At 39.0% G+C, this 23,161-nt stretch overlaps 1 long non-coding RNA gene across 4 annotated transcripts in view; it reads right to left on the bottom strand.

Moving 5' to 3' along the window:
* Positions 1–23,161, bottom strand: part of LOC114012440 (uncharacterized) — a 518,537-nt gene that overhangs the window by 151,440 nt on the left and 343,936 nt on the right. For all 4 annotated transcript variants that reach the window (XR_008748979.1, XR_008748980.1, XR_008748981.1 and 1 more), the window contains one exon: positions 16,772–16,819. This is a non-coding gene — a long non-coding RNA (uncharacterized LOC114012440). The remainder of the gene's footprint in view (positions 1–16,771; positions 16,820–23,161) is intronic.

Genomic DNA, 23,161 nt, shown 5'->3' with positions numbered 1-23,161 from the left:
TCCAGTAGAGCAATAAATTAAAATGCCAATAAAGCACCAAAATAAAAATAATGTAACTTCTGGATTGCCATATTTCAGCATTTTTCTCTTCCTTGATTTTTTTTGGTTTGTTTTTGGTTGGAGTTTTTTTGGTATACTTCACAATGACATTCTGACAAGGTCAGGTGACAGTGATAGAGGCTCAGAGAATGAGTTAAAGACTGGAATAGGAAATGTAATTAATCGAAGAAATTATTTCCCTAAAATTATCTGACCTGTCCTATTCTACTCCACTCCCCATCTCTCCACCTTTTTCCATCCTGACTTCAAGCACTTTTAAGGATGCATCATTACATTCTCTGCCTTTCTGCTTGTCCAAGGCAAGGGAAGGAATAAGAGGATGAACTTGCCCTATGAGGTCACTCAGCAATTACTTTTTTGAAAACACAGCACTTTCTCTGATACCACCAACATAAAACTGAAGGCTGAATGGGTTGGGTCAGAAAAGTTTTAGTAATCTTGGCAAATAATGACTTGTGTTGAGAAAGTGTCCACAGCTACTTCTAATGCGCTGTGATATATGACAGCTGCTCGTGCCCACCTGGCTGAAGAGTCCTACAGATACAGTCTCCACTGCACCAAGGGATTTGGGAGGAATGCAGTGTAAACAGTTATTTCTATTAATTATACAACTTTATTTAGTTGTATGCTCTACATTTGTGATTGCTGTTGACTGCACAGCCAGTAATGAAATAGAAAATGTCCAGCTTTTAACTACTAATCATACTCCAAACAAATTTCTTAGTTTTAACCCTGGAACTTGCAGCTTCTTCCATTGTTTGGGAGAATAGGTTGGCCTAACTAGGGTGGGGGAAGAAAATGAGGCAATACCATACCTCCTAGTCACGCTGCTGGCCCCAGAAGCGGTGTGCCAACAGTACCAGTGGGTACAGGTGTGCTCATTCTTCCAAACCAGAAGAAGTAGTCCCATGAAGCGGCATATCCTGAACCCAGGGCTCTGCATCATTTGCATAACAGACACAGAGAAGCCCTCACTTGTTCTTTTACTGCAGCCACTCACCTACAAGAAGAATCAGGTATCACAGCACTTCTATAAAAGCAGACTTGGCCAGTTCACTGAAACCAACAAATCAAACTAAGAAAACTTTTCACTGGGCAGTATGAAGTATTTTGAAGAAAGTGTTAAAAGAAATAGACTCTTTCCTCAAGTCTTCCCCTTTCCTACAGCACAGTTTCTTTCTGAGAACTCATGTCATCATTCAGCTGCTTCTTCTGGCAAAGCCAGAATCCAGAACAGAATCTTCATGAAAAAGAAACCAATAAATTAGAGCTCTTTGTGAGCAATTTGCCGTTAGTTCTGTTCTCCCTGCCTATTAAGATTCTTTATTTGCTTCACCATGAGATTTCTGCTGACAAGTCTATTCATTTACTACTAGCCTAGATAAAATGCTAATAAACAAAATGTCAAAAAATGTATTCATATGACTTTCCCCTTTTCACTGGGCTTGTTATTAAGGGGACCATGGAACTAAACATTAACATCTGGTGAAATCAGGATGCTTTTTCTTCCCCTGAAGATTAGGCTCTATTTCAGGCTTGAAAATAACTTGTGAAAGAACTATCTAAGTTTCCATATTTCTCTGTTCTGTCAGGCATGCACAGATAACCCTCCCACCTTGCTAATTTCAGCAACTGAACCACCTCCCATCAAAATCATACAATAATACCCTTATGGAAATACATCATATAATGCTACACTTTCTATAGGCTTTCTATTGCATCCCACAGATGGTAAACAGTGGGATTATGAAGTTCCATTCCACTCCGCAGATAGGTTGACATTATTCTGACTTCTATGGAATCACACAGAAATACTCTCCAGGACCCTCTTTCACACCCTTATCAGTTTATTCTGTTGCTTTTCTAGCTCCCTCCAATTAGACTGGTGTGGAGGAATTGTGTCAAAGTACGCTCTTTGTGTGGATACTCCCAAGGGAGTCCTCACCTTAGCGCATCTGTGCGAGTGGAGTTTGGGTGTATGGATGGAGTGGCATCCAGAAGCAGCCACTCCTAAACAAAGACACAGCTGAAAATGCCACTATGAATTAAAGAGTCCAAGAGTGAAGGTTACAGGCAGCTGGCCATTGGGAGCTAAGTGACACAAGTCATTAACTGGGCATAAAACACCTAGGTAGAGTGCCAAACTGAAAGGACTCCATACGAGACTCCTGTGTGTTTTCTCATAAACCTTGACCCTTTAGAAGTTTTGGAAGCTGATTTTCTTTATGTAAGACTACTTGTTCAGCTTCTGTGAATAAATATACAGTCAAGATGCAATACAGGAAGCAGTGGTGAGTCTTAAGTAAGATATTCCTTCTTCCCCTTACTCCCCAGTTCCTTTTAACTTGGAACATACAATCCCCCAGCAATAGCTAAATGTTTTCTGGAGTTGGCAGGAGCACATTTCTCCAGCCAAAGCTGTCAGTTGTCCTAATCTGATTTGTTAAATATATCCAGAATGAAATGGATGGGAAACACAGCCTCACATGCTTTCACGTGTGGAGGTAGAGTTCTGCAGTGAGAATGGCAGACTATTTTATTTTTGGAGTGTATCTTGTGAACCATTCAGGTGAGCACAAGAAAAAGCAGACCTGAACATTTCCATCTTGCTTGGACTCTAAATGAGACACCTATAATACCAAACAAAAAGGTACCCTCAGGGCACTTTTATACATTTATTATAAAACAAAGATTAAAACAATTATATGGAAATTAAGGATAATATGGAACATTTGTCTTCCTCTCAGTCAAACAGTAACATGGCCTAGTTCAATAAATAGCTGCACAGCTTGAGGCACACTGCATGCAAAATGATAAAATAGCTTGGGCTAAGAGGATAGCCTAAATGGCTCAGCAATGTTAGGTGTGTCTCTCAGACAGAGGTCATACCGCATCGCACTATTACTCTTTGGCAGAAAAAAAGCAAGTTTTCACAACTAAGCAGACACTGCCCTTATTCACAAACTCGGAAAGCTAAAGAACCAGCATGGTGAAAATAATGGGGCTTTCTTCTCCCCAACACTTTCCACTCTTCCCCTCCTCATTCTTCCCACAAAGGGCAGCTCCTACATGATTCTGCTCTTTTCAGAGCTTCAGAATCTGTTGCGATTTTCTCCTAGTTACCAGTGCCACATCTACGGAAGTCATTTTATTGGGATGTTTAAATATAAAACTAGAGTGATGCTATGATGCCAGTTTAGCTCCTTTAAGGAAGCTCCTATTTCTGAGGGATAAACCCTTTTGCAGCAGTTAGTGTTGGAAACATTCTGGTTTTGAAACATGCCCTCTCTGTTCTGGTGGTACCAAGTGACACCCTTCTGTTATTACAATCCAGAACATTTCTCACTACATAATTTCAAAGATACTTCCAAGTTTAACTTTTAAGCATGGAACTTCAAAGATATATGCTATTCTTGAGAAAGACTCTCCCAGACTAGATGAGGTTACAGCAAAGAAGGGACAGAGCAATACTGTAGAAGTGACAAGTTTAGAGCAGCTTTGACATTATAAGCATAATAACTGGGGATGGGGTGTGTGGGGGTGTGTAATGATCTGTAACTAGAAAAATCACTAAAACTCATTATCCTCAGATTTGATAAATATTCACCTAACTCTTTACTATCACTAGCTTTCCTTTCTCCTTTCAGGAATGGTTTTCCAAAGCAGCTGAAAAGAAAGACATTTATATAATTTTCACAGTTTTAGGAATGTAAGTAAAAAAAGCTTCTTGCTTTTAGCCACAAGAACTCAGAGAGCCTGAGAATTACAACATTCAGTTACAACACCCTTTGAGATACATTAAACCACAAGGTTTTCATTACTGCCAAATACTACTTATCTGAAAGAAACTTAGTGCTTAATTAGTTTTTTAATTTTGAAACAATAATCATTGTTATGATTATAAATCAAATTTTAAAGTTTATCCAAACAATACAGCAATTTACCTTCACAAAGGCAACAATTTTATAAGTTTTTTTTCTTTTACATTGAATAATACTGGTCACAAACAGTCACCTTGGTGTTAATGGGTACACTTGGAGCATGGCAATATTACCTAAGTAAAACTCACTATGAGACAAACTGTGCTACAGTTTAAGTGGGACCTACCCTATTAAGGCAACAAGAAGTCTTTTTCCCTCCTCCTTTACAAATGTTTTGAATATAAGAATTCATCAGGATTTAGGGGATTAAGAAATCACTATCCATGAAAAAAATCGGCAGAAATTTTCATTAGTTCTTTTATGAGTTGGCAGCAAATACTCTAGCTGTGAACTTTTATGAAGCTATAAATATAAAGGACCTTCTGATACTGGTATGATGATAATTCTAAATTTCCTCTTTGCAGCTGCAGTTGATCCCCTGTATTTGGTAAAAAAAAAAATCTTCCTTTTTGTGATTTAACAGAGAAAGTTGGCTCAACTACCACATTGCCTTTGAGCACTCTGAGTGGAAGTTCATGAATTAAACCCACATGGCAACAGAACCCCCATCCCCACCTTTCCCTTAAGGTGGCTATAAAATGTCAGTAGAAAGCCAAGCTGTTTATTTTACTTAGCATTTGATTCTGTAAGTAAATGAGTTTCTAGTGGGGCACATCTTTGCAACCAGCTCCCTTACATCACTAAACTTCTATTAAACTGTGCCATAAATATTAAATCAATCCTTAAATGTTTAAACTTGATACTAATGGCAAAAAATAAGAATATGCAGGTAAGTAAGAGACTTACTGGCAACCTATTCCCTGAAAGACTAGGATGTTTGATCAGGGGAAGAAAAAAAATTCTTTGCTACTGACAGCTTTTTACGAAACTTGATTTCCCAGGGGATTTATCTTCTGGGAATAAAATTTAAGAAGGGATTTTGTCTACATTTTGCTACATATTCTAGAATCTCTATGGCGAACAGTATTCCTAAATCACTCTGATAGCATTCAAACAAATATAGAGTGGCACAAATCTAACTATCAATATATTTCACTTAATTACCTAATAAACAAGAAAGACTCATTTTCCTCCCAGTGTCTTGGGAAAAGGGCACAATCTGACACAGAAAGGATCTCATTCCCTTGGGTTCTGAGTCTCTGAACAAATACTGGAGCAGCAAAGAAGCAGTCCAGAATAAAAGCCATCCAGCAAGAGAAATGGGTATGTTACTGTAGTAACAGCACAATACTTGTTTTTTCTTGCACGGTTAGGTTTCTCAGAAGCTTGACCAGAAAAAAGGTAAAGTAACTAGGCTGCACAGATACATGCCGAAACTCATTGTGAGATCAGTTGCATTTACTTATATCTGTCCCAAGGCAAACTGAATATCAGCTTAACTAATGCAAAGTTATCAATCATGCAAAAGAAGAAAACCACAATTAGACACCCACTCTTTGTGTCTGGAAATCTAAGAAGCTGGATGTAATATCATTATTCACTGACTCTGCTTGAGATTATGAAACAAGGCCAAGGAGCAAACTCTGCAGAGTATATACTTACTGGACTGGACCAATGATGGCCTCTGCTCTAAATCTGAAGAGCTTGGCTGGAGTCCTGCACTCAACATAAAATGGATTTCAGGGCCAATATAGCTGTTGTGACCAGCTGTTATCCATGTCCGTTGATGGGAAACATAGGGAGACCTATATATCCTTTGCTTCCATATATGGTGCATTTTCTTGTGATGAAACCGAGTAGTGCAGCATCTTTGATGATGTAACATAAGAGACAGTAAACAGTTATCAGTTCTATTTTTCTAGCAATATTCTGTAGTGATCTGAAAAGTTTCACCTTGCAGTTTAAAACATAAGTTTTGAAAGAAGCTGTAACTTAAGTGATTAGAACAGAAGGCCTCTGTGCCTCTTTCTATGTCACTATTTTACAAAGCAGACTACAAAAATGAAACATTGGTGAATTCTAATTTGCTACCATTTTAATAATTGAGAAATATATCTCAGCTCAAGCACACAATTTTTCATTTTCTTTGGAAAAAATACAGTTGTAAGGTGCCTAAAAGCATATTATTACTGAGCAGTGGTTTATTAGGTGCTCTCAACAGGTCCACTGTAATTAAAAATAGGGTCACATCCATGGAAAGTAATCTAGGTGCACAGGTGCCTCCATTTGTCTCCTTTACAGTGTTAGCCATGTAAAGTTCAAGAAGTGCACAGATATAACTTAGAAACCTAATTAGGCCATTAGAAGTAAACTCCATTAAAAAACACCCTTCAGCTTTAACAATAATCTGCAGCCATTTCAAATTTAATACTGCACTAGCAAGTAATACTGCCATTGAATAATTCACAATTCTGTAACATAAGGCGAGACAAGAGAAATGAGAAAGTACGATTGCTATTTTCATTATGATGTGCCTTTTTGGGAGGTATAGTATAAACATATCACTGACACTAATTATTTTGGCATCTTATTGGCAGTCACAATTAGACGAAATGTAGAAATTTCTAAGAGCAAAACAAGTTCTTGGCTAGATTTCTTCAGCCCGATATACTTCAGACTTATTTATGGCTAAATTGAAGCTGGATGTCAAATCTAGGTCCCTTAGAACAAAATCTTAATAATTAACTGGCAAAACTGAACATGATCGTTTCTGACACACCTACACTGGTAATTATTGCTTTGAGGCCATTTACTAATGAAATTAATGTATTCATTGCCCTAACAAATTAGCATAACTCATACATAATGCCCCACATTTCAAGACCTTCCTAGAAAAACAACACTTAAAACCGCAGAATGAAATGGCAAGGGCATTACATGGAGACAGTATTCACCGAATTACTACATGTATAAAACCGCAATGGCTAAGTGTTAGTTATAAAGCAAAATGTAAACACAATGTGGGTATTGAAACCATTAATAGTGTAGTCAAAAGTGTACAATCGATGATTATCTTTGCACTTCAAATAAGCACATATTACAATAGCAGTAACCATGGAATGCAATTAACTAGCTACTTTTAGAGATATGAAGTACGAGAAGGAAGCAGTGCTGAAGCAGTTTCTTCTTCCTTCTCAAATGCATAATAAATATAGTGTGGCTACTGTGGTTTTTTTGCCCATGTTTCCATTCAGATTAATTCAGTGCCCGAAAATGGCTACAGCAGCCATAGGGTCAAGCAACAGTGAAAGACAGGATTAAATACATTACCTCTGGAAATGACAAGAGCATTAGCAGCGATCTACTGCCATTTTCAGTTGGTAAGATACTTTCACTTTGGTTTGGGAAAGCAGTTCCTAAAGTTCTCTATCTCACCATGCAGAACAGAGACCAGGTGAGCAGACCACCATATGGCTAGATGCAGTCCCAGTTTGATGGGGGAGCCAGGGTGGGAAGCACACCTCCTTTGCTGGCTCACCTAGCAGGCTGGAGGCTGCACCCAGACCCCCAGGCAACAGACCCAACACGTACTGCCACTTAAACACCACTCAACCCGTGTCCTGCAGAGTGTCAGTGTGAGGTAGATTACATATGAGAAAACATTGTTTTCGAGTACAAATAATATATTTATGTACTGCAAATGATAAATTTACTTTAAAGGAGAAGATGGGGGCAAAAATACAATGAGATTGCAGAAAGTCATCTAGGACTCTGCATTGCACAGAATGCACTCCTGGCTCAGCTATGGGGGGCTGAGAGCTAAGGGTAACCTGACCAGGTCTTTCTTCTGTGCAGCTGTGGAGTTCACACCCTGATGCCAGTTACAGCAAGGTTACTTTGCTTGTGTTCTCTAGCAATGTCTAAGAGTTATTTCCTCCTGAGAGGCTCTGAATAGGAGCATATTCTTGTAGCACCCTCTCCTCCCATCCTACACAAGCATAAATGCAAGAGAACACAGAGTTCCTCAGCAGATCCTCAATTGCATCAGTACCTATTGCTACAAAGGAAAGCAAAAAAATCCAAGAGGAAAATTATGGAATAATCATCTCAAGCATGGAGATTCCTTGGAACCCCCTCCACACGTGTTTGACTCCTGTCCACAAGCATAAAGTTTTACATCTTTATTACAGTTTTTATTGTACCTAACGTAATTTGGATTCTCTCATTACCTGAAAGTGCTCAGCTCCCATGATATCTTATGGCAATGAATTCTATATGCTAATTATGAGATGCATGAAATTTCATTTGACCAGTTCCGTATTTCTTGCTTACCAAGTCATCCTCTTGCTCTCAAAACATTCCTCTGCTTTTTAGACTCCTTCATTTTGCACCTTTTCCCACTATGAATTAAAAATCCAAGTCTCTCCTACAGTAAGGTCTTTGACTATCTTGAGTTTTCTTCTGTTTCTTTGTTCATTAATTTCTTTTTAAAATAGAAAATGACCAGAACATGAGAAAAACCTCTTGCACTTTTCTAGCCCATCAAATTTGCCTTAGACACTGCAAACATCACAAAGCACATTTCAGAATGGTTTAAACAGTCCAGTCATGGATTCCCAGTGTTGAACCACAGAGGTTATTGTGCTCTCTCTCCAAAGACATGAAACCTAATTATACTGTGGCTACTATTACTAAGTATAAATAGGTACCTTGAGGCAATTAACGTATGACAGAGCTCTCCATTTGTGCCTGTCTGAAGAAGTAGCTGATCTTGAGTGTAATCATCTGCATTGTCAAGAAACCTTGCCCTATTGTCACATACAACCATTTTATAGATGGGTAAATGTTACTACCTCTTTGATATTCCTCACAGCTACACAGACAGGGAACAATTTTAGTTTACATTAACCCTTCTTTACAATCAAGCAGTAGGTCTCCACACATTTCTGTCTACATTATATAATGCCAGAGTAACAGCAAGCAACATTAGTGAGAACAAGAATCAGGCCTTCAACATCATTTCATTGAGCAGCCAACAAGTGGTATAAACCTGCCATTATTTTTAGTGATTTTTCTTTTGATTTAAAAATAAATCCACACCAAGGAGCTTACACAAAGCTTAGGATACTCCTAAAACATTTAGAAACATTGTAGTAGAAGACCAGCAGTTCCCTATCAAGTTGTTGTATACTTTTTCACTGAGAAATATTAACTGGTTGTACCACAGAAAGCTATGCCCCATCTTCATGGCTGATCTGGTCTACATTATTTATAGCCATGTACTGAAACACACCAGCATCTGATCTACTCTACCCAGCTAATAGTTACGTACTACAATATTGCACTAGTATCAACTGTTTGAGTTGCACTTACTTTGAAAGCTCAGTCCTTTTCCGTTGTAGTTGGAGTCCAACTCAGTCAGCCTCACATGGGGCACCAATTGTTGCAGCACAATGAAACTAGTAGACTGCAACAAGGCTTTACCGTTGGTCAGATTCTACTGGCTGTGCTATATCTACTTCCCCCAGAAGTCAGACCATACTGCCCCTCCACCACCTGACCCCCTTCTCCCACAATCCTCAGGGCTATTTAACCACTTATCAGGAACGAGCTACAGCTGCACATCATCCATGCCAATCAACCCACTGTCGCTGAGGCAAGGCCACAGCTGCACATTATCAATGCTGTTCAACCCACTGCCTGCATTCCTCTACACTCTTCCATCCCCAGACACCTAGTTCACCTACTTTTGACTTTAAGTCTCTCATTGGTACATAGATTTTATGTTTGTTGGCATACCTAATTTTAGTTAATTCTTTTGCCTGACACATTGTTACTTCCCTCAAATGTGCCTCTGCAACATTTCTTCCTCCAGGTCAGCTGTAATTTCTGTCCTATCATTTACTGCTGGATACAGAGTTACCTATGTATTGCTGACATACCCAGCAGATGTCTTTGCCTGACCCAAGTACTCCTCACTACCTGTCACACTGCTTCCAGGTTTGGCTATAAATAATCCTCTCCTTGCTGGTTTGACTATAAATAATCCCCTCCCCACCCTGCTGGTTTTTGGAATCAGCTGGTTCCAATTTGGATAAAGTGGAGCTTCTCTTTCCTTTACAGAGTTAGAGCTTACTCTCCTCGTTGTGTTACCCACACAGAAATCGTATCACTGCACAAAACCACAAATATAATAGAAATGCATCAGTAGATCCATAAATCAAATCTTTTGCCTGTTCATCTACATTTTCATTCTAGCACTTCTCATATCTATCTCCCAAAGTTACCAGTACGTACAAGAGGCACTGGGCTGTGCTTATGATCAAATTCAGCTCTGCTTACCTCGCATCCTGCAGAAGGGCCAACATGGCTACCTCATGGGCAAGTCCTGCAGGGCAGCCTCAGCTACCCCTCTTGCACATATGAATGTGCTTGTGGACCAGGGCAGGTCACAGGGCTGCGGTTCTCTCCAGCCTGCATCTATTCTAGCCCACATGGTGACTGTATGTCACAGTCAGCATCTGGATGTGAAGGCAGATTGAGTCCTTTTACAGAGGACGCCAGTGTCACTTTCCTGAGACTGCCTGGAGAAGGGTATATTGAGGATGTCTAAAGACAATATGGAAAAGAAGCCATGATCTTGTGAGCTCTATAGACTGCAAGTCTCTCCCAGCACAGGTGCTTTGCAATTTGCTGTGAGCTGCAATTAGATCCTAACAAACACCTGTGAAGTGTCCAGAAATTGTTCCCCCGAAGCTCATGTGCCTGGTGCTCAAGGTAAATGGTTTCTCTTCAGCACTCACCATATAAGACCTGACATTTCAACACAGATTTTGCATGTTTCAGAAGCAAACAAATGCAGTAAACTCACCACAGTAACTTGGATGTGAATTGTAGTGGGGGATGTGGTTCCTTGGTGCACATATTTTGTTTCTGTGGGTTTTATTTTGTTTTTTAGAGATAAGACAGGAATGCTTCAGTCAGACTAGCATGGCTAGTGTAAAATTTAAAAGGAACTTGCAGAGTCAGTCCACATACCAGCAGCTAGCATTTAAAAGGCCATCTACTGAGAGTTCCTATAGGAGGAAGGGAGGGAAGGAGGAAAATAAACAAGATACACCCCCCCACACTCCCCACTCCACCCCCCCAAAAAAAAAAAAAAAAAAAAAAAAAAGAAAAAGTGATAATCAAGTAGCCTAGAAGAAGTTAAATCCAACTGAAAGAGGCATGTAATTTTTCTTAATGGACTGTCTTCCAAAGCTTTCGCACACTTCTCTGAGGAGGCTACTTCACATTCCTTTTCTCAGAAAACAGCAGGTAGCTATACCAAGTAGCAAATGCCACTTCTCAAGGTTTTGGCCCAAGATCATCCTACAGAGGATGGAGCAGAAAACAGGCAGCACCAGAACTGGACTTCAGAAAATATTCTGTGTTTATGGCATCCTTAGGAAAAGCAATGATTGCAGCAGTAGCAATAGGCCACCTGGAGCAAGATAAGCAAGAAGTGAGAATTAAAGAGGAAAGGAAGTGTTGACCGACTTTCTCAAAGACATTAAAGACTTGACTACACCCAGAAAACAAGCAATGGATTTATTGGAGTGTGTCTTTCTCACATCTCCAGTAAAAATTTAGAGGAAAAGCAGAGATTAAGGAGTGACAGAGACTGTGGAAAAGAGCTGGTGAGAGAAAGCATAGTAAAATCCTGAGAAAAAGATGTCTGTATTCATTCAGTGGTATTACGCCACTTTACATGCAGTGAAGACCTGTATTTAGTGACACGTATGATCGAAGCTAGACAGTGGCATTCCTGTGGTAGGGGTTAACTTGGAGAGAGCCAGTGGGCAGTGATGTCCCTACATGCAACTGGAGGCACTAATGCTGCATAGCTGGAGGAACTCTGTGTGACCTTAAAAGCTGTACACACAAGTCTTGCCTGCAAAACCCGTGAGAACTTTTTCCTGCTATGATTATAAACTTTACTAAGTTAGACTCTCACAGAGTTATATAACCCTATGTGGTAGTTAATGAAGTGCTGGATGTAAGAAAAATAACTGTAATGTTATTTTGCCCCTGGTATGCTTTGCCTTATAAGGTTTAAACCTAGAGCTAATTCACTTGTGTTTTGTGATCTCTATCATGCTGCAATAATAATACTTAGCACTTTATAGCACTTTTCACTTATAAAAAGTGCTTTACAAACATTATCTAATTATTAATCTTCACAACAGTCCTGTGATACAGGTATACAGGTCAATTTAATGTTCTGTTTTAATAAACTACTAGCACTTTAGTAAATTGAAAAGTATAAAACACATTAAATTCACTTAAGAGAAACAAAAGTTAGTGAACAAATTGTAATTCTCCCTGCAACGTTCTAGGTGGGCAATGCACATAGCCAACTGTCAGTGATCACCACTGGGGTCCACGGAAGACAGTCCATACAGCAAATATTTCAATTAAGTAGTTGAGAGACTAATTTTTTTCAGATGATAACATGAATAATGTGAACAAACAGGGACTCCATCAGAGCAGCTGAGGTCCCTTGATCAAGACCACATTATAATAAGTTCTACACAAGCAAAACATAGTAGACCCTACCCTACAATGTTTGGGATCTAGGTAGAAAACAAGGGACAAGAGATGGGGAATGGGAGGAAATCGGTACAGTTGAGCAGTAGTCATCAGTGTTCAAACTATATCTGCCTACACAAACATTTGCAGAGCCATTTTATGCCAGTATACTAGCCAACTCATTAGTAGTCAGTAGTTCTCTCTGTTGATACACCTCAGACTTCAGTTGTTTGTGATCAAAGACAGGACAAGAGTTCGGCATTTAGTAAACACATCATACAACTTAGTTATATAATCACAAACTGAGTTTTCCACAAGGTTACCACTTCATGCGGTGCATAGCATGGCTGCCTGAGGAGGAGAAGGGCTGCCGCCTGCATTGCTGAGGTTCATTGCTGAGGTTCATAGTTGTGTAATGAGCAAGGAATGCAGGAAGAAAAGAAAAAAAAATACAGTCTCCTGCTTAAGGTAGTTTAAAAGTTGCCCTGAAGAGTTTGCAGTCTACACCTCCTTTTGTTACAAGACAGTCTATGAGATACAGGACAAGTTCTTAAAACCAAGCTTTTCATACAAGGTCATCAATTCTATGTTCCTCATGTGCTCCATAGCTGACTTGAAATCTGGGTACCTTGCTCAAAGTGCTGATCACTCACAAATGCAGCTAAAGTTAAAGGGATCTGTGCTTTCAGCTTACTACCCGATGTTAAATATTTTGAAACAGATTGGAGCTGGATGTCTCAGACTGGGTTCCCAAATTAGTAGGTACTTTCAACCTTGAATTACGGTGTCCCAGTCTCCATCTGTCAAATGAGGACAATAATTCCTTCTCATTTCACCAGGGTGTTGTGAAAATAACTTCATTAATGGTTTGTGAAGCACTGTAGTGTTGAGCGCTATACAGAAACCTAAGAGGAGATTAATAATTCTGTCTCTGGAGCAAGTTTTGAAAAGCATACCATAAAAAGGGCTTGAAGGCACACACTTAACAGAAAAAATAAAATATTGGATTTGAAAAATTTGAACTGCTCAAGTGAGTGCTATCCACGCTTTATCCAGCAGATTTCACCCTGATTTTAAACTCTCAACTTGCAATCTCAGTTTTTATTTGTAAATTACCAAGTTTCTAAAAATTCAGAACTATCCAGCTCTCCACAAATGCCACAGCTTGGAATCCTAGTGACAAGCCTGCGGCTCAGTAGAATCACTAGCAATAGTCAGAGTAACTGTACAGACCTCTATCATTTCAGCTCATGGAATAAAACAATAGCATCTTTCTCAACAGGAACCGGTACTTCAAGGAAAGATCACATTTTGACAGCAGATTTTGATGGTATTTTGAAATAACAAAAGAAAGATGCAATTGGGGGTGGGGTGGGGCAGGGAGTACTCAAAATTTTATTCAGAGCAATACATATTCACTTCCTTTCCAGAAACAACCAAGCCATTTTGATCAGTCATTCCAAATGTTTTGCTCCAGGAGGAAGCCCAACATGGAAAATATCAACACAAACAGTAAAGTCTGTGAAGATTAAAAATAAATCAAACCAATCTTGTTTACAGTGGTTTATAAGTGAGAATTTTCAGGCAATCCTGATGGCAGTCAATATTCTCTGCCCTATCTAGAATACACATGCACACACTGTTCTGCACTTGCTGTGCAACTTTAATGCTTTTCTAGTACATCTTCTTCAGTGCTGAGGGGTTTTTATTATTTATTTATTTTTATTATACACTCCCTAGCTGTTTCTTTACATGGAGAGAACAGTATTCCTTAGCTTCCCTTAAATAATATACAGATGACTAATCACTGTGGCACCCAGGAAAGAAATGTCAGGTAAAGTAAACATTCTGAAAAGAATGAACCCTTGAGCTATCCCTGCCAAATACTCTTACCTGGAACTGTCACAATGATTGTGGTGGGACCAAAGAAGGAGGCTTTGATGACTGAGGAGTTATCTAAATTAGTAAACTGCTTGGTGAGTAGAAAAAAGCCTACTGCCAGTTAGTTTAAAGCAGTGGCATTTAATAAAAATGATAGAACCAGAGGGCTGCTTTTCCTGACTATAACATTGAGGCTATCAAATATGTTTTGAAAAATGTGAGTTATTGTCTACTTTACTGCCACTTGTCCAATGTACTTAAACAGTACAAATGTAATGGCTGCTTTTTGGCTGAACAACATTATACTGATATGGTTTATAGGGGCTGAAGGTAAAACTAGAACTGCAACTGCCCCAATACCAACACAGAAAATAGGACATCCAGTGCCCTGCATCCCTTATAAATCCAGACTTTATAAAAATCAAGTGTGAAGAACAGTGTTTTATGTTTAAGACTCTCAGGGGAAAAAAATAATCCTGAATATTAGCATGTTACTCTCAACATGAAAGAGAATATAAGCTCTTTTAGATGTTCTGAAACAATCTGGTTTAGGTGTTCTGTGGCACAAATGACATCGTTCTTTTTAGTTGTTAAGAACTGTTCTTGTGTGCATATCAAGTCCAGTCACCTAAGTACCAATTCTGATGCCCAGAAACCTGTCATGCAAAGTGATGTGAGGATCAAAAGAGGACTCTGTTTGGATTAATGAAAGTCTGAAGCCTAACAGATCAGACACAGCTGGCATGTAATCTGTGACAATGTTTGAGACACAAATGCCTCATCACCCCCAGAGTCCCCACAGATTTGGAGGGCTCACACTGTGTATGTGGCCCAGAGGAAGAGCAGAAAACACACAAGCAGGCTGAGGCACAGTAAAGGCACATAGATCTTGTCTACTTGTGAAACAGTCCCCCACCCTGAACTCATCTGCCAAAAACTGAGCTCAGTCATGTCACCAACAGAACACTGTTAAAGAACAAATGATCCCTAAGCAAAATGTGTGGGATGGCAGAGTCCACTTAAATAGTTACAGAACTGAATCCAGTGTTGACCCCCTTCACAACCTGTCCACAATACTACAGTATAGTGCTAAATACAATACCTCAAATAAGAAATAACTAATATCCCAGCAGTAGGCTTAAAACTCTTAGTTTGTCAGAGCAAAGTAAAAAAAATAAATAAATTAAAAAATGGAACTTAAAGTGGACAGCTTATTTCTCCTCTTGCTACAATTTCTTACAATAGTTCTTCATCCATAGTGGCCTCCTTGTTGTCAGGCAGCTGATACTTCCCTCTTCCAGATGTATTCCCATATACTTTGTGCTATAGACAGTAATGCTTTGTTTGGTTCTCACGGGCATCTGGAATATAGGCCTGTGGAATGCAGCTGGGAGCTGCATATGCAGAAATGCCTACACTGGAGCTGAAAAGAGCAAACCCACTTCAAAGGCACAATGGAGAGAGACAGAAGTTGGTCGGACGAGAAGGAGATGTGAGGAAAGCAAAAAGATAATCGGAGCTGTGGTTTGCATGTGATACTCATGAGAGGATTAATACACAATAACCATAAGCAGCTAGCAACAGTGTCCTCCCAGGTGGGCTCCATCTGACCAATGTTAGTAGAAGCTCCTTGGAGCATAGGGTCCAGCATGAATTTTCAGTTATTTATTCTGATGGTAAAATACTCCTAATCTGATAATATGCTGTTGGCCAGAACTAGCGAGAGTTAGACAAAAATCTCAAGCCATATTTGTCTATCAACTCACGTTGTTTCATATAAACTCAAACTTCTAATATGATCAGCTACTTATTTCTTCACACACACCTCTGTAGTATACATTTCAGTAATTTACTACAGAAAAATAGCATCTATTGCACAGTAAAGAGATATGCAAACGCTTTCCTTTACTTTTCAAGTAATTAATCTCATTACTCTCAAATTGTAAGAAATTCCCCCTTAAAATAACAGAGTAAATTCACCCTCTTATTTGTTCTGAAGGCAGGGGAAGAGAACACCATTTACACTTCTCTATGGCCGGAGACAGCTGACCAGAGAAGGCAGGGGTGTACACACCCACAGAAAACAGAAGGGAATTCACAAACTGTAGGTGAGGAAACAACAGGTTGAACTGTCTCTGGCATGTAAGAATGACTTACGGATCTGGAAGCTAGTGTTTCAATGAAGAGATTCAAGAGAGAGCCGATACAGGAAAATGACTTATTCCTCTAATACAATTTTATGCCTTGGAAGTGGTCTGTCAGCATTAGAATGACTTACAGCTGTGTGCTGTATTCTCCAACTCTGTATCTGTCATTTTGCTAGTACTTCTAGAGTACTATCTAGACCTTGCTTTGCTAATCTGCAGGTTGTCAATTTCACATCAATAAATTCAATACTTTAGTAAAAAAAATTGAATATAATCAGTTGTGTGACTTACCTGTGCTGTAAATACTTTGCTGCTCAGATTATCTCTCATCTGAGAACACTGGGAAAAAAACACAAACAACAAAACCAACAGTTATTAATTAAACTTATTTAAAGATTGTTTTGTTCAGCCAAGTATACATAAAACCTCCTACTATCATCCTCCTGGCAGGATTAAGAAATCGCAAGGCCAGATCTGTAAGGAAAGTGAATGTCTTATCACTCTGAAACCTGGTTCATATTTGGTAATTGGCACCATTCTTCCATTTACCGTTTTCGTACTATGCAAACACTTACATACTCCAAGTCAATGAGGTATAGAAAGATAAGCTTCAAATACATTATGGTCAATCAGCATGAACTAGAGCTCAGGACCTCTGGGCCTCTCTGAACCTTTGGAAACAATCAAGGTTTATGGTGTTTAGCCATTGCCTCAAGCAAAATACACGTAGCTTTAGTGAGATAATGCACTCAAACTGTCATGAGTTTTTGTAGCAAAAGTATGACCTACAAAGGCACGATAGTCCTTCATAAAGCAGCTTTTGAGAATATGATTATCAAATCCAAATTACACACCTTACAGATCCCAAATATGCCCACATTGCAGTCCTTGAAATAGAAACTCTGATTCTTACACAAAAATATTGTTTAGCCCCGTCAATCAATCTTAGATGACGTTCAACAAAATGCAAAAAATAAGGTCCAAGGAACTACTAAAGGCAGAATACTATTCTTGAAAATTCTGAAGCTCTGCAAGACAAAGAAGGTTCATCAAAACAAGGGCAACTGCAGCCAGTCTCAAACACAGTCGGAAGTAATCTTCAACTACTGAGAGAGAGTGCCATATTCTTCTGAGAGGTGCACAAGTGACAGGATGAGAGATAATGGACACCAAGTTAAAACAAGTAAATATTGTTAAAAGGAAGAAAAAAAAAAAAGAAAAGAAATCACCATTAGGATAGTAAAACACTAACAGGTAGGTCAGAGAGATTGTGCAATCCCTGCCCCTGGAGATGGCCAAACCTTGACAGGACCAGCCCTGAGGAACCTGATCAAAGTTGTCCTTGTTCTGAGCAGAGAGCTGGTGCTCATGAAAGTGCCTCAATTCTTGCTGACTCGCTTGAGGGCTTGTAGCCTTCATCTGACTGTGAGATGGGGTGGAGCAGGCCACTTCTAATGGTCAGAAGAGACTGAAATCTCCCTTCCCATGAAACAAGTGCTGGAGAAACCTTGATCTTTTATTTTGTGTGTCAGAATTAATGGTGGTTCAAAGTACATAAATGATCAAATAACTGAGTAAGTTTTTGACAAAGACTACACTTCTAGCAGGCAAATACCCCCATCATAACTGTAACTTCCGCCTGAGAAAGACTGTGAAACAAGCATGTCACATGCTATTTCATAGATATATTTAAATACTTACTGTAGTGACTTCCTTAAAACCCTGTAAAATGTGAGATGTGGCACAGAATACAGGCAAAACTAAAATACCCTGCTGTGCTTAATTGGTTTCCAAACAAAAGCCCACAGAGGATGAGGAGAAAGCTCGAATGAAGAGGGGAAGTGGTTTAAGTTCATAGTAAGTGTGGCTCCATTACAGAAATGCTGGAAACATCACATCTTCTCAAGATTCATTAAATTAGCTGTCAATTCCTGAACATTCATGACAGATTGCCATTCAGGTGGCATAGATTAATTATCAAGTTCATGTAAGAAAGGGAAAGATTAGCTAATATTTATCCAGAAAAGTCTGACAGCAGTCTTTCTGGAACACTTCATGTTACTCAAGAAGGAAATGAACTCAACTTTTGAAGAAGTGTAACACTGAGGCACATGCTGTTCTCAGAAAGTGACTTGCCCGTGGTCTTGAAGGCTGAAATACGAGCCAGTTAAGATTTCATCTCCGGAATCGGAGGACCAGGTCCCAATAGTAGGAATCCAGTCAACATAATAACTCTGAAAAGAACATATTGTCTTATATGGGTTTTATATTTGCTTCTACAGGCCACTCCAGAGACTGTTATACACAGAAATCAAACTAAAATGATCAGAATACAGTGAACTTAATAGCAGATTTAAATTCACAAGAAAGTTTTGAACACAAGATTACACTGAATAAAACACTAGGGTGGATGACAGAAGAGATAACACAGGAATGAAATGAAACCACTTAAGGTTTATGAAGCATCTCTCTTTATCACTGTTCATTTCTTCTGTTACCTGACCTTCATGTTGTGGAGTTTCAGAAACCTGCATTTCAAACTATCCATATTTAAAAGTACACCCAGCGCCCAGTATCCTCAGTTTAAATAAGGGTTTGGGTTTTTCTCATTTGTTTTGTGGTGTTTTGATTTCTTTTTTTAAGTTGTGCCTTCTGTGACATGCCCACCGATGTACCAGATGAACCATGCCAGTCTGTCTTCAGTACCTCTCCTTCCTTCATCTCCAATGAGTCTTATATAAATCTTTGTGGCTGGAACTGTAGGTAGTCTGCATCATGGGGAACATTTTTCCCTTACATCTTAGAATCCTGTAATTTATAACATGAAATTTAAACCAACATAAATTAGTAATTCAATCCCTATATTCCAATTTAATGAACTAGAGGCTTCATTTCTTTATTGTTTTGTGCCGCTGGACCAACCGTTTGGTTTACAGATGGAATGTACTTCTTTGTTAATAAATAAATGCATAAAAAAATAAAGGTATCCTCAATGCAATTATGCTGATGTCCCTCAGGAACCAGAATGCAATTATTTAAAATATTATTTTCTTAGATTACTCTCAAGAAAATAAGGAAAGAAATATGAAATTTGTGTCCTTTTAGCTTAAGCTCATTTTAAGAGCAGCAACAGTGATGCAGTTAGTCCCCAGTGGCAACTGAGAAGCACTTAGCCAGAAAATTGTTATTGGATTACAGTTCTTGCTTCATAAAATGCAGCTAAAGATCATTTTAGACATCTATGGAATGACCCACTGTCAAAACTGGTATGACAAACAAGTGACAAAGTTATTCTATTTGGCCATTCTGAGGCTTTTTCAGATCACAAAGGTAACTTGGGGCTGTATCAGCCTACACAGTTTTGATTCAATTATAAAAATAACTCACAATAAGAAGAATTCTAGCATAAATAATTGAATCTCTCCGGAGGAAAAGAAAAAATCCCCACAAACATGTGCATATACTTTCAAGCGTTCCTGACATATAAAGAATTGTGAAGTGATAGGGTGATCAGTAGTCAATTCTGGTACTGAGAACTCTGATACCTTTCAAACTAACTGGTCTTCTTTATTAAAATAAACAAGATGAAAAGGGCAAAGGACACTGCATGACTTTTAACAATGTGCAAACTGAAACCACTTAGATACTACTAAAGTTCATACAATCCTTTTCATTTCACTTTACAGTCTTTTTCAAACAGATGATTTCCTGAATGAGAATCCTGCCTCCCATATTTTAATCTGCTGGTAAAAAAAAATTAACTAATGTGAACATATATCAGATGCATATGTGCATACTTTAATAAATGCAAACAAGAAATAAACCCCTTCACCTTTGCATTTGAGGTCACTATTGACCACTGGCAACACAGTAAAGATGAGGACTTTAATCAAAAACCTAACATGGGATTTAATTTCTTCATGTAAGGTCCGTCATTTTTCTTCTCTGCCCATTACATGGTACATCTTTGCTCATATAATTACATAATTAACATCCTCAGCACCTATTTCATCCCTTGTTAATTTTGCTAAATATAAATACAGACATGTTCAAGGAAACAAACTTGGCAAGTGAAGCAGCAATTTAAAGGAAAAAAAATCAATTCACATACTAATAATCTGTATGTATCACTGAGCATTACTAGATGCTTGTAACCCATATGATGACCCTCTGAGTAGAAGTGCCCTTGCAAGAACAGCTTTTGCTGGGATGACTTTGAGATTGCCCAAAAGCGTTGGTACACGGAGGTCTTGGTTTTGTTTGTCAGTAATCACTCATGCAGCTTGTAGCACCAAAGGGCAGTAGTGGCAGCTGGTAAACCACATTGGTCTCAGAACACTGTTGGTTCCCAAATATATTTTTTTAAAATTAAAAAGAATTGGGGATGGAGAGGTGGGGTTGGGAGATGATGAGAGGGAGATAAACTTGGCAGCTAAAGGCCCATAAGATTTTTGCAGTTTATCCTATGGGTCAAAGCCACATTTAACTGACAGCACTGCATGACTATGATCATAATTCAATCAAAGACGCGAGTTTGAAGATTAGGGGACTAGCAGAGGGTTCCTCCCTCACACCTCTGTCCTCACAGAAGATAGAAAAGTAGCAGAAAGTCTGCAGTAAATAAAGAAGATTCTAGTTCCAACTGGGAAGTTCCCAAAGTTTTAATCGATCCACCCTTGGCGAGCAAATTGGCAGTTTTATTTCTTCCTCCACAGTGTCCAAAAAGTAATTCTGTTCATCCTTGCGAAAAACAAAAATTTCAGATGGGTTCCATTTAGCGGGGTCACAGAGACCAGATCTGTATTCATCCTAACATATGGATCCTCACATTTAAGGTCAGATTTTAAAACTCTTACAACAGAAATTACTTAGTTCCTTGAATGATACCACTAGGTCATGGAGGATGGTGTTATTAAACCAAAGTCAGAGGATCACTAATTGCTGTTTGCAACACAAACATACTTTCAAACTTACTGTTTCCATACAGAAGGATACTGTTTCTCTATACAGATGCATAATGTCATTTGATACAGCAGCTAGGGAAGAGAACTAGTCTGTTTTCAAAAATCCTTCTCATTAGGAGTCAGTATCGAACTTGTTTCATTGCATTTACTAGGAAGTATAATCCTAAATTATACCAAAGTCTGTCTACCAGTATACTGTGCTGACCTGCTTATCTCTAACATTCTGTTTATTATCCAAAAGTGTACGGGAAAGTGGAACAGTCCAGTCTGAACACCCTGATGCTGTCTCAGCAATTTCTGTTCCCAGCACATGCTATTTCAACAGCCAGCGATCACTGGAGTTAAAGTGCATGCAACCAGCTGAATAGGATGCAATTCTTATTCTTATGATGAATATCAGGGTCAGAGGTGAGTGCCAGATAACACATAGCAGATGTGGAGGGAGTACAAGGAATTCTGTTTACTTTGGGTGACCACCTACATTTCAAGGGGGGTACGGGGCAGGGTGGGAAGCTAAAACTGCAAGATAAAGACTGTTTAAGAGACTGCATTGTAGAATATTTTTCAAGACAAAGCTACATACTTGTATGTTAGCATGAACTATTGTTGAAACATAAGACACAGTCCAGCCAAATTAACCATTCATGGAACGTGACTCTTCAGGAAGCAAATGACGGATATCTTTTAAAAACATACCCCACACCCTGTGATCACTTCAGCTGATATTAAAAAGCTGTATTTCTTTTTGCATTGCCTGTATTTCTTTCCATTTCAGGACTTTTTTCAGGTACTAGCAGCAAAACAGTTCTACCAAGCAGAAATGGAGAAAGCCTGATCTGAACCCGAGGAAGTTCTAGATAGCCATTGAGAAGACAGCAAGATGTGCATGACAGCACATTTACAATCTCTCATTGTGGGACAAGAAAGTACTGCAAGTCATTGCTAGCTGCTTGGGCTAGATCCTTAGCCCTGTAGCCCAAGTTGTGCAAAAGGGACCTTGAAACTGCTCCAGACAGTGGATGATTCTTCCAAAGATGATGCACAAAGCAAGAGATTTACAGGAACTATCCAAGCTGGTAAAACCAGTAGCAGCCAGCTACTTAGCTTTTCACAGCCCTTGGTAAAGGATGAGGAAGTTTCTCCTCAGTACCATCAGCTTTTAAATCCCAAGCAGCAAAGAGGCAGCCTTTGTGACTCTGTTCAGCTACTGTAAGAGACAGGTGAGAAGACTGACCACTTTAGGTATACCAATGAGCTTACTGTAAGATGAATTAACTTTATTTCCCCTGCTCCCTCTTCCCCTCCCAAAGAAATCATGAAAGTCATTAAGCATTCTGATGTTTTCCATATGGATATTTCTACAAGTTATAAGGTCAAAGTGGACCAGTTAGAAGTTAAGACCATCAGAAAGGATTGAAAAGGAGAATGGCGCAGGGAAAGCAGCTCAGTTTTACATGAAAAAAAACCACACCAAAAAAACAACAAAAACCCACCCCCAAACCAAAGTATACTTGGACAAGTTGCATTTCTCAAGATGCTACAGACACTCATTTCCCAGACTACTGAAATCAAATGCCTTTGTGAAGACTGCCACAACAGTCTCAGCAAATGGATGGACAGGTTTTGTTGAAAATTTTCTCCCAAAACATTACTATATTTTTTAAAAAAAATCGGGTCTAAGCAGTTACAGCCACCTATGATGATCCAGTCAGTGCTC

The sequence above is a fragment of the Falco peregrinus genome, chromosome 10, assembly GCF_023634155.1.
Source record: "Falco peregrinus isolate bFalPer1 chromosome 10, bFalPer1.pri, whole genome shotgun sequence".
Lineage (NCBI taxonomy): Eukaryota > Metazoa > Chordata > Aves > Falconiformes > Falconidae > Falco > Falco peregrinus.
Note: the sequence above shows the minus strand (reverse complement) of the source record. Positions and strands in the feature narration are given on the sequence as shown.